The sequence below is a fragment of the Nicotiana attenuata genome, unplaced genomic scaffold (assembly GCF_001879085.1).
Source record: "Nicotiana attenuata strain UT unplaced genomic scaffold, NIATTr2, whole genome shotgun sequence".
NCBI classification, from domain to species: Eukaryota; Viridiplantae; Streptophyta; class Magnoliopsida; order Solanales; family Solanaceae; genus Nicotiana; species Nicotiana attenuata.
This window is the reverse complement of record NW_017671969.1, coordinates 150,229-162,133: the sequence shown is the minus strand read 5'-3', so window position 1 is coordinate 162,133 and position 11,905 is coordinate 150,229.

Below are 11,905 nucleotides of genomic sequence, written 5' to 3'. Positions count from 1 at the left end.
ACAGAGTCTACTATGTTTGAGGAAAATAGAATACTGAAACAGCAAATGGCCAAAATGTGTCAAGCATGGGCCAATGGCCAAGGACAACCTGGTCATGAGTCACAATTTGCTACCCAGCAAGAGCAGTACCACTCTCCTGAGTACCACTCGTACTTGTTTGATCTTCCTGCAAACATTGAGAAGCCTGCCCGAAAGATGGCACAAGAAGAAATGACCCAAAGAGTGAAAAGCTTAGAACAACGGTTGAAAAACATGCAAGGGTTGGCAGGTCAGAAGAGTATTGCCTTCAAGGATCTATGTATGTTCCCCGATGTCCACTTGCCGCCTGGTTTCAAGACTCCCAAATTGGGAAAGTATGATGGACATGGTGACCCCATAGCCCACTTGAAAAGGTATTGCAATCAACTAAGAGGTGCGGGAAGAAATGAAGAATTGCTAATAGCTTATTTTGGGGAAAGCCTTACGGGAGTAGCATCCGAATGGTTTATGGATCAAGACACATCTCGCTGGTATGTCTGGGATGACATGGCTCGGGCCTTTGTCAAACAGTTCCAATACAACATTGACATTGCCCCAGACCGCAATTCCCTTTCAAACCTGAAGAAGAAACCAAGTGAATGTTTTAGGGAATATGCCATTAAATGGAGAGAGCAAGCAGCTAGAGTTAAGCCACCCATGGATGACCACGAGCTAATCACTGTCTTCCTTCAAGCGCAAGAGCCAGATTACTTTCAAAACATGATGTCTGCAGTGGGTAAATCCTTCTCGGAAGCAATCAAAATGGGGGAAATGGTAGAGAATGGTCTTAAGACAGGAAAAATTATAAGTCAAGCAGTTCTTAAAGCCGCAACTCAGGCTGTCCAGGTTGAATCTGATAATTTTAGTGACACAAATGAGAAGGATGAAGAAATCATGATGACAACAGGGTCGAGAAGAGGTCCCAGGAGAACACCTCGAAGGTATGTGTAGCCTCATCAGGTTTCCTATGACTCCCCCGAGCATTACTATCCACCTCAGAACACACAATACTCTGTTGCTCCACCTCAGTATGTTGGCCAGCCACCAAAACACCCCAAAAGGCAAGCACGAGCACCGCAAAATCTCCTCCAGCCTCTACAAAATTTTCAAGTGCCATATTACCCACATCCAAGCCAGGGGTATAAAGGGGAACAAAGGTTGAAAGATAATTTTATGCCGATAGGAGAGTCCTATGCAAGCTTATTTGAGAAGTTAAAGCATCATGACATGATCGCACCCATTCCTCCAAATCATGTAGACCTATGTGCAAGAAGCTTTGACCCTTCTAAAAGGTGTGAATACCATTCTAATGCCCAGGGGCACAATATTGAAAGCTGTCGGGATTTGAAAAGAAAAATAGAAAGGATGATCCAGGAAAACCTGATTGTGATCCAAGACAATGACACCCAGAATATCACGCAGAATCCTTTACCCGCACATGATGATGCACACTTTGTGGGGATGATGCCTGGTGACATGGAGTATGAGAATCCTCTCGGGAATTGGCCGACTGAAATTGGAGAAGGCCATGGTAATTCTGATGAGCAAATTTATGGCTAAATGTCAATCTTAGAAATTGAAAAGTCATTCTTTCCTTACTAGGAAGGAATCTTGGTAGCTTGTTTTGATATTTTTTCTACTATCTGGGTTATTTCAGGGTTGTGATCCAGATTTTATTTGTTTTATTGAGCCAAACCCTTCTGTCCCTCCATTCTGTTTGTGTGAGTCTTGTCTATCTGTTCTGTTGCTATTTTCATTAGCCGGATTATTTTAGGGTTGTAACTCGGATTTTAGGTCGTTGTCTTGTTGTTTACTCAATGAAATACAGCTTGTCCTTTTGTGTCATTTCATGCTTAGTTCTTTTCCCGCTAGTTTTAATGACATGACATGCATGCAAAAATTTTGGCTAGATCTTAGAAAATTGATTTAAGCTTGAATTGGACAACTGAGAAAAAGACACTTTGAGGATGAAAAAGAGTTGAAATACCTTGGAACTAAGCCCGAGTAAAATTCAAGCGGAACTAGAATAGTCAGACCCATGGAGGTTAAGAATCTTTACCTTCAAAATCATTGTGAAGATCGGGTTGAGGAAGAATCAATTGAAGTCTGTTGGAAAGTTTGACATTAAGGGATGCAAAGTGTCTTGTGACCACGACACACCAAGAAGACAGACATGTTCGTCAATGCTGTGATCGCGAAAAGATAATATGTTTGGCGTTCTCGAGGCTGGGAGGTCCTTTTTCTGCTACCCAAACACTTTATACCCTTTGTCACCCCTTTGAGCCTGTGTTATTTTCTTTGACCACCCTCTTTTGGAATCAAGTTTAGAGTCAAGAGTCAAAAAAAATGAAAAAAAAAGGGAAAAGAAAAAGAAAAAAAAAAGAAAAATTCATGTCCCAAGAGTACAAACTGGGGCAGTTTTTAGATATTTCAAGTGAAAAGAAAAAAAGAAGAAGAAAAGAATTGTCAAAGGCCCATGCCCCAGGAAACAGAAGCTGGGGCAACTTGAAAAAAAACAAAAAAGAAAAGAAAAAAAGAGATACAGAAAGAAAGATGAAAATAGTTAGGTCAGATGTTTGAACTACGTTAGACCTGATTCCTTTAAAGGATACGTAGGCAGCCTCACGGTTTGGTCCAATCAAATAAGAATTCAAGAGAAAAAAATCCCCAATGGTTGAAACCGGGGCAAAGGTTTTATTTCACTTTTGAAGAGTCGATTCCAAGAGTTGTAAGTCCATAACCCCTCATTTTTGAGTCTACTTTGAGCCTTCATGCCGACCTTTCTTTCCAACCCTATCCAAAAACCCTCCCAATAAGACCTCCCGATAAGCCTTCAAGAATGCCAAGAAAAGGATGCAAAGAGCAACAGTTGTCACGCGACATAGAACACTGTCAAGTTGCTCACACAAGAAGCAAAAGAAAAAGGAAAATAAAAGAAAAAATGAGAGAGTCTTGCTAGTGAAAACTCTCACGGGCACTGTAAGACGATGGTAAGCAGAGATGAATAAATGAGAGAGGCTTGTTGGTGAAAACCCCTCGGGCACTACTTGTCGAAAGTGAGTCGTGAGGCTGATGCGAAAAATTAGCATAAACAAGTCCGACTTCAAAAGTCATAAGAATGGTAAAAGGGAAGATTAGATTAGTTTGATAGATCAGGCCGTTGAGTCCAAAATACATGTCATGATCATTAAGGCTAGTATTGGAAAAAAAAAGAAAAAAAAGGGAAAAAAAGAAAAAAAAATCTTCCTTCTGTCCTTCCGACAGGGGGCATTTCTTGTTAATATTCATTTCTTTGCATCATTGTGTCCTTCACTCTGAATCAGTCCTTGTCAAAACAAGTAAGAAAAGATTTCAAAATCTGCTACCAGCTTTTCAGTTGCACAAAGTAGATTTGGCCAGCACACTCAGTTGTTACAGTCAACATGCCTTAAGGATTCATGCAAAAGCTTCCCCCAAGACTCTTGTTAGCCTACTTGGCGCAAGCAAAGATAACTTGTGATTCTCTCTGACAGACAAATTGCTCAAAAAGCAGGAAGTCATTTAAGATATCAAAAAAGGTAACCTAAGCGAAGATCTCCAGTTGGGATAAGGCTGTTTGAGCTGCAAATAGAAATGGTAATGGGTGTGAAACAATCAGGGTTGATGCAGAGTAAAAGTCTCTTGAAACCGACTCAAGTTGATTGAGCAAAAGCCAAGCTGCTCAAGATTAAAGGCCACAAACCGACCACCATCTTCAAAACTGACAAATTTTTCTTTGTGTGAAACAGGAACAAAGCAATGCAAGGAAAGTGGTTAAAAAAAAAAGAGAAAAAAAAAGACAAACAAAAAAAAGAAGAAAAAGAAAAGAAAGAAGAGCCGACAAAGGGAAGTTTCTCAGATCTTTGCCTTTATTTGTCTTGCTATTGTGCACAAAATCTTGCCATTGATCTTCACATTTTTCCTCCTAGGATAAAAAGTCCTAGTCTAATGGATTTTTCTCCCAATATAAATCTTAGTCTGATGAATTTTTCTCCTAAGATAACAAAAAAAATAGACCTAGTTTGATGAATTTTCTCCTAGGATAAACGTCTTAGTATGATGAATCTTTCTCCTAAGATACCAAAAAAAGAAACCTAGTCTGATGAATTTTCTTCTAGGATAGAAATCTTAGTCTGATGAATTTTTCTCCTAAGATAGAAGACCTAGTCTGATGAACTTTCTCCTAGGATATAAATCATAGTCTGATGAATCTTTCTCCTAAGATATCAAAAAAAAAAAAAACCTAGTCTGATGAATTTTTTCCTAGGATAAATGTCTTAGTCTGATGAATCTTTCTCCTAAGATAGAAAACCTAGTCTGACGAAATTTCTCCTAGATTAAATTTTTATACAAAAAAAAAGAAGGGAAGTCTGGATTTGAAAAAAAAGAAGGTCAACTTTTAGTTTTCTTGAAATCAGGGGTCTCGCCTGGAGAATATGGTCAGTCTTTACTTTAGTCAAGCTTAGCTTATAGTTTTCCACAAGTTCAATCACGTTTAGGAGACACACATCTTAGTCGAGTCATTAATTTTACTCTCATCATTGCATCCTTTATCAGCAGCGTAGGTGATTTATAGCTCTGCTAACAACACACAAATCTTCCTAGTGCAAACTGGGGCAGAAAATTTCGTTTGTTTTGTTTGTTTTGATTGCAGGCACCCACATGGAAAACAAGGGAACACGGAAAGTTTCAGCAATCAGGCGCCCACCTGGAGAACAAGAGAAGATAGTTCAAGTTTTAAGGGAAAACGGTTCAAGTTTCGAAGGAAGACAGGTTAAGTTTCAAGGGAAAACAGTTTGAGTTTCAAGGGAAAACAGTTCAAGTTTCAAAGGAAGTCAGTTCAAGTTTTAGCAATCAGGCGCCCACCTGGAGAACAAGGGAAATCAGTGCAGAGTTCAGTCCAAGTTAGAAGTAGCAGAAGCTTGCGGCAAGAATGCGAGCCAACAGTTTGAGATGACCAAAGAAGAAGTCTCAATTCAAGAAACAAGAAAGAAAAGAAAAAAAGAGGGAAGTGAATCCAAATGCAGAAGTAGAGAAAGATGTGAACTGCTCAAGACATGGTTGAAATCACAAGCATTGCATGTCCAGTCTTGATCCAAATAAGAATAAACCAGCACCTGCAGCTAACAAGCATCAAGATTCAGATCATTGTCTGACTAGCTAACAAGCATCAAGCATTGTTTGACTAGCCTAATGCTCCTTGCCTATTAACTTGGTAATCCCATAAGCTTCAGGCTCCTTGTTTCTTATCAATATGTCACCCTGCTCCAATGTGTTTAGTGAGAATTTGCAGTATCAATTTGTTTTTCATGAATTCATGCACCATTTGTGTTGATATGTTTAGTGTGTGATCATTTTGTATTGTTTGCAAATGCTTTTCCTAACCTTATTACTTTACTACTATTTTCATTGGTTGTTTCCTGTTCTGAGTCTTTAATTCTTGGCCGGCTGAAATCCAAGGCCCCATCTAAAGCTTCCCTATCAACCTCCCTAGTGTGAGCACTTCTTGGGGTCCACTTTAAGACCCTTTTGAACTCTGACACACTAAGGCCTAAGGTTCTTTGGCCACCTTTTCCTAATTACTCAGTTCTGTCCCCCTCTATGCCTAGTGAATAAGCCAATTGGCTTGTGTAAATGGCTATTTTCTGGATCCTTTGATCAACTATGGCTACTGGTTTGGTTCGAGTGCTCTTGAGGTTTCTGGGCTGTGGTGAAACCTGTATGGATACGAAATTGAAGGCCTAGCTGGGCTGGGTATACTTTGGTCCTGTCTTAGGCCCACTATAGTTATTTCTATCACTTTGTAATTTATTTCATTACTGGGGCTGTAATGATTCTGTAATAACAATTGGGGTATTAGTAAAATTAGGAAAATGGGTCTATTCTAATATTTGCATAAAAAGGGTAGAAATCCTGTCTATAGGATCTGAATGTTTAATTTGTTCAACATGCTTTGCTTCTACGTGTTTTGTTAGATGACATGTTTATAGGACACAAATAACCTCACATGTGCACACGTTCATTTTCACACATTGTTAACTGCCTACTAGACTGTAATACAACAATTATTTGTTCAAATTGCTCCATGTTAGATATCATGCCTATAGGATTACTTTGAGTAACAAATACCTGCTCTTCACAATATTCGCGTAGATATCATGCCTATAGGACATAATCAAATTAGCTGCTATTTCTGTTATTCCCATCATACTGCCCGCCTAGAAGCATGCCTATAGGAATGAAAAGATAAAGAGCCAGTTTCGAGCGCTAATTATTAGAAATCCTGCCTATAGGACTCTATTGCTAGCCCAAAAAGTATATTGATTAAACGCTAGTAATTTTGAACTATCAACTGTTTTACTGCCTTATTTCGCAAACGAATTAGAAAGCATGCCTATAGGGTTTGTAGCACGCGCAATCTGCCAAATTCGTTGTTCCTAAAAGCAGCACTGCCTGTATGTTTAAAATTCAGAATCACATAGAAGTCATGCCTATAAGATTTAAGGACCCCATTTCGTATTAATTCTGGAACTTGTCACCTGCTTAATATGTAAAACCCGACTGCGTGCATTTGTTGCTTATACGTGGAGGACAACTTGAGCCATTTACTGCCCTTATGTGTAATCCTACATGTTTTTGAATGTCGCTAAGATTTATCATTTTTGAGTAGCCTAAGTTAAGTCTAGAACCACCCAAAATAGAGGTCCAAATACCTCTTGGGACATAGGCATGGGACGGGTAGTGCACGCATAGGGCACGATTTAGAATCTTGTAGTGCGCTTAGGTAAAAACATAAAGATAGTAATCGGGTAGCAGGAGATGATAGTCGGTACCCGCTAAATAATACGAGTAACACCCCATCTCGAGGGAGTTTTATTTATGTTGCATGGGGTGATCCTTTAGGCTAAAAAATATAGGACTCCCCTTTCCCCATCTGGTCTTTAGATCAATTATTTTTGTTTATTAAAAGTCTATCAATAACGAATTTTCCAAACTTCTTGCTTTCTTTGTCTTTGTTTGTCTGACAAATTCATATAATTCGAGTTCGGATGGGACCCACAGTTGTGGACCTCGAGGAGTGCCTAAAACCTTCTCTTCGAGGTAATTTGAGCCCTTACCCGATCTTTGGTGACGCAAATTGGTTAAATCAGAGTTATTTGCAAATAGGTGCCCTAACGCACCTCAAACTCGTTATGTGGCGACTCTCTCTTTTAATACCTCCTTAAAAGAGTTGTCACATGTCGAAACCCGATTTCGCGAGAAAAAGGGGCACGACTGCCGTTGAATTAGAGGCTCTTCCCTTGGTGGAGGAAATAGTTCCTCGTAACCCTGATGCAAAACCAGACCTACAACGGCAGTCGGAGGCCGTGGCAAAAGCTTTTTGGTCTTCTTTAACGGCCAAGCATTTGGCACAATTTAAGGCCATATTTTGCATTCCTGACCAAGTGGAGCTCGTACCTGTGGGCAACGACAAGGTGTATACTCACCGTCCAGGGTAGTGTGCCCTTTACGCCTACCCCTTCACCATCAACTATTCCTTTCCTCTTCCCCCTTTAGTGGAAGAATTCTGCCGCCATTACCGGGTCTATCCCACCCAACTTGCACCCTTGGTTTATAAGGTAATCAAGATGCTGTCCAAATTCACTGAGTTGTCCAACGTCGAGATCACTTTGTGGCATCTTGTACATTTGTTCATGCCTAGCTTTTATCAGGGTACGACGTTTAACATTCTCCATCGTGGAAGCAAATCACTGGTCGTAAAGCGAACGACAAAGGTGGTCATCAGTTTTGGCTCGACTTCTTATTCATCAAGACCAAGTCCATCGTGGCCGATGTCGCGGACTTCCCAGAAGCTTACAACCGTGACCATAAGTATTTTTACTTATCTTTATTTTCTCGTGTAGTCGTATGATTTGACTCCGTGAGTTAACTCTTTTGTTTTGCACCTACTGCTCGGAGTCTTTAGTTGGTGGCGCGCCTCGCCGACTGGGTTAGGCAGGTCCTCCCTTGCATTGCGGGGTTCCAAGAATTGTTCAGCTTTTGGCAGAAGTATAAATCGGCTCCCCCCCCCCAAAGGTAATATTGGTTCGTTTTTTTGAAATGGAGTTGTACTTGGTTTCATTTGTCTTATCATGTTTTTTTCTATCCCTTTCCAGGCCTTGCCAAGGAGGCCATCAAGAGGAACTTGCCACCAATACCTTCTTTCAGGAGAAGGAGGGGTGTTGCCTCCTCTACACCTACCTCTGATTCGACCACTTCGGTAGTTCTCCCTTCGGCTCCTTCCCAAGTTTAAGACGAAGAGATTTCACCGTGCAACGCAGACTTGGGGCCTCGAAAGAGGAGGGTCGTACATGGGGGAGTTGGTTTACCAGCGACAGTTGACTTATTTGAAGTTTCCCCGACATCGAGGTGCAAAATATTGCGACAGCCCGGGTCGAAAGAGGTTCTGGGTGGTATCAGAGGTGCCTTAATTGGAAGAAGCTGATCTTACAGCTTATTTGTGGCCTAAGGGGAACGATCTCGCCATGGGGGCCCCAAATAAAGACACGATACTTCCTGGGCACGAGGAGGGTTCGTCCACTGAATTGGCTCAGGAAACCTCCACAGCCGGGGGAAAGGCAAAATGCTTGCTGAATAGAGTGATGAGCAAAATGAGCCCATCGGTGATGAATCTGATTTTGATTTTGATCCCGAAGATCATAAAATGATCGATAGCGGGATGACTCAAATCAAGGTAAAGATAGAAAGGGGTCAAGGACCATCATCCCTGTGAATCACGACTTGCTCAAGAACACCAAGTATGTGGCTCAGGCATTTGGCCCTTTCTACTCTAATTCCGAGCACCAGAATCTTGGGAAGCTGAGTGAGTACTCTTTCCAGGAGCATCGCTGGTCTCTCTCTCCCAGGGTAAATCATTTCCTTCATCTCTTTTTTTTTTCTTTGGATCACTTTCGAGTCTTACCTTACTCGTTTTCCTTTTACATGTAGACCGTTATCCTGGAGATTGAGAGTGTGTAGATAGAGAAGAGGCGGAAGGAGGTCTATCAAAAAATACGGATGAAGCATGAGGAATTCTGAGGGCAGGACAGGGAGGCTGAGGGGCGCTCCGTGAAGGGGGCGATGTGCCCGTCCTGACGGAGGAGCTGAGAAAGATAGGCGAAGAGTTGCTCGCATCCATGGAGCGGCTCAGTGCTTTCGAAGGGGCGTTAAAGTGAAAGGATGAGGAACGTAGAAGCCCAATGTTGCGACCTCTAGAGTCGGGTCAACCAACTGCAAGATCAATTAAATGAGTGTCAATTTGAAGTGGACGGGCTCAGGGGGGAGGTAGCTCGAAATCATCAGTTGATCGAGGAGGTAGAATCCTCCCGGAGGCAAGCTCGAAGAAGGGTCACTCTTTTAGAGATGGTGAATAGAAGTCTCAGCTGATCGGGATAACATTCGGTGATGCTAAAGAGGCTCGGCTCGAGGAGAGGATTGGCGAATTGGAGAGAGAGAATGTCGATCTGCATGAGCGGCTTCTGCTACGGAGGGCGAGAATGCTAGATTACACGAACGGCCCTCCACTTCTCATGATTTGAGTTCTTGCCCATTCCACGAGAGTACGAGGAGTGGATCCTTACCGAAGCTTGAGTAGAGGTGGTCCAAGAGTTGGGGGTAATGGGATTTGTATACAAGACAGCTTTGGAGGAGGCCCGAGTTAAAGCTCCTAAAGAACGGTTAACATGCGGTTATGACCCCGACAGACCTCAGCCTGATACAAAAGGCGACGATGAAGAGAACCTTCTCGAGCTTCAAGACATCGCCTACTGTGACTCTGCTTATAATCGAGGTGAGGATGAGAAAGGTGGTGAAGATCAAGGAGTTGATGGTCACTAGACATTTCATCGTTGTTTTAGCTTTTTGTACTTTTCTTTTATATTTGTTGGCGTCTTCTTGAATATTTGTAAAGACTCTTTATCCGAATACCAAAGTTGGCTTTTAGTTTAATACATAACGTTCCTATCGTTGAATACTTTTATTTATGTGGTTGTGTGTTTTGCTTCTGCACTCCTTCCCTTTGTTGTTGCCTTTTGGGTTACGATGGTCGCAATGTTGGGGAATTTTACTCAAGCGGGTTGAGTAGCCATGGCCTAGGAGATTTGTTCGAACTGGTCGAATGTACAATTTTTTATTTGAGGTGTGGCCAAGGGCCGAAAGGTTTTGCTCGAGGTGGTCGAACTTACCTCTTAGTTAAGATGCGGCCAAGGGTCGAAGGGATTTGTTCGAGCTAGTCAAATGTACCTTTTAGTTAAGATGTGACCAAGGGCCGAAGGGTTTTGTTTGAACTGGTTGAACATATCTTTTAGTTATGATGTGGCCAAGGGTTGAAGGGTTTGGATCTAGCTGGTCGAATGTACCTTTTAGTTGAAATCTAGCCTAGGTCCGAGGGGTTTTGTTCGATCTGGTCGAATGTACCTTTTGGTTAAAATGTGGTCAAGGGCGAAAGGGTTTGGTTGGAGCTGGTCGAACCTGTCTTTTAGTTAAAATGTGGCCAAGGGCCGAAGGTTTTTGTTCGAGCTGGTCAAACGTGCCTCTTAGTAGAGAGACTTAGGAGAATAGTTCCAATCAAACAGGCATCTCATTCATTTCATCACATTGTGTCGATTACATAATTTTGCCTAGAGACATCATTAAGATTACAAGTTCTGGGTGCGCACTGGATTCCAGTCCCAGTCCTAGAATATCTAGTCCCTTTATTGGTCGATTCGGGGATTCTTGAGGAGTCGGGAATCGAAATGTGGTTGTTCTTGTGTACTTCATCTCGAAATGACCCGTTCGTTGCCTCGTTAAAAACCTCCTTGAGAAAACCCTGTTGGGAACAAAACACAAGTGAGGGAAAAAGAGTACAACTTACAGGGCATTCCTCATTTTTCAAAAGTTGAAGTACTTGAGGTTGGTGATGTTCCAATTGTTCGGTAAGAGCTTTCCTTCCAATGTCTTCAGTTGGAATGAACCCTTGTATGCGTTGCCTATGATTTTGTACGGTTCGTCCCAATTGGCTCTTAATTTTCCTTCTCGAGGATACTCTTCCTGCTTGGGTCTTGGCTTTGAGCACGTAGTCCCTGACCTTGTGTGACCTTACCTTGGCCTTTCTGTTGTATTAGTGTTCTGCTTGTTGTTTCTGTGACCATTCTTATATATGCAATATCTCTACGCTCTTCGACTTCGTCCAGATCCTGTCTTCTCTTCTCGTCATTGGCGTTGCCGCTCTTATTGGTGTACCTTAGGTTGGGTTCTCCCACTTCGACCGCTATGACTACTTCAGTCCCGTAGACTAAGGAGTAAGGTGTTTCTCCCGCGCTTGTTTTTGGGGTTGTCCTATGTGCCCACAATACATCCAGGAGTGTCTCCGACCACAGTCTTTAGCATCTTCGAGTCTCTTCTTCATGATGTTCAAAATCAACTTGTTGGAGGATTCTGCTTGCCCATTGCCAGCATGGAGATGACGTCCATATTCACTACTAAAAAGTAAATGGACACGGTGTCACGACCCCAAACCTGGTTGTGATGGCGCCCAACACAATTGCTAGGCAAGCCTGACCACAGTCGTTCCCAAATCAACCGTAAACCTCAAAACCGACAATCTAAAGAGAACATAATAGTTTTAGAATAATAATCCAATATTTGTCGAAGAATAATACTGAGAAAATACGAAGTCTGATAAAAACACTCCCTAAAGATCTGGGGTCACGAGTCTAGAGCCTCTGAAACAATCTGAATAACAATATCTGAACGTAAATACTCAAGTCTGGAAATGTATATATATATATATATATATATATATATATATATATATATATATATATATATATATATATATATATATATA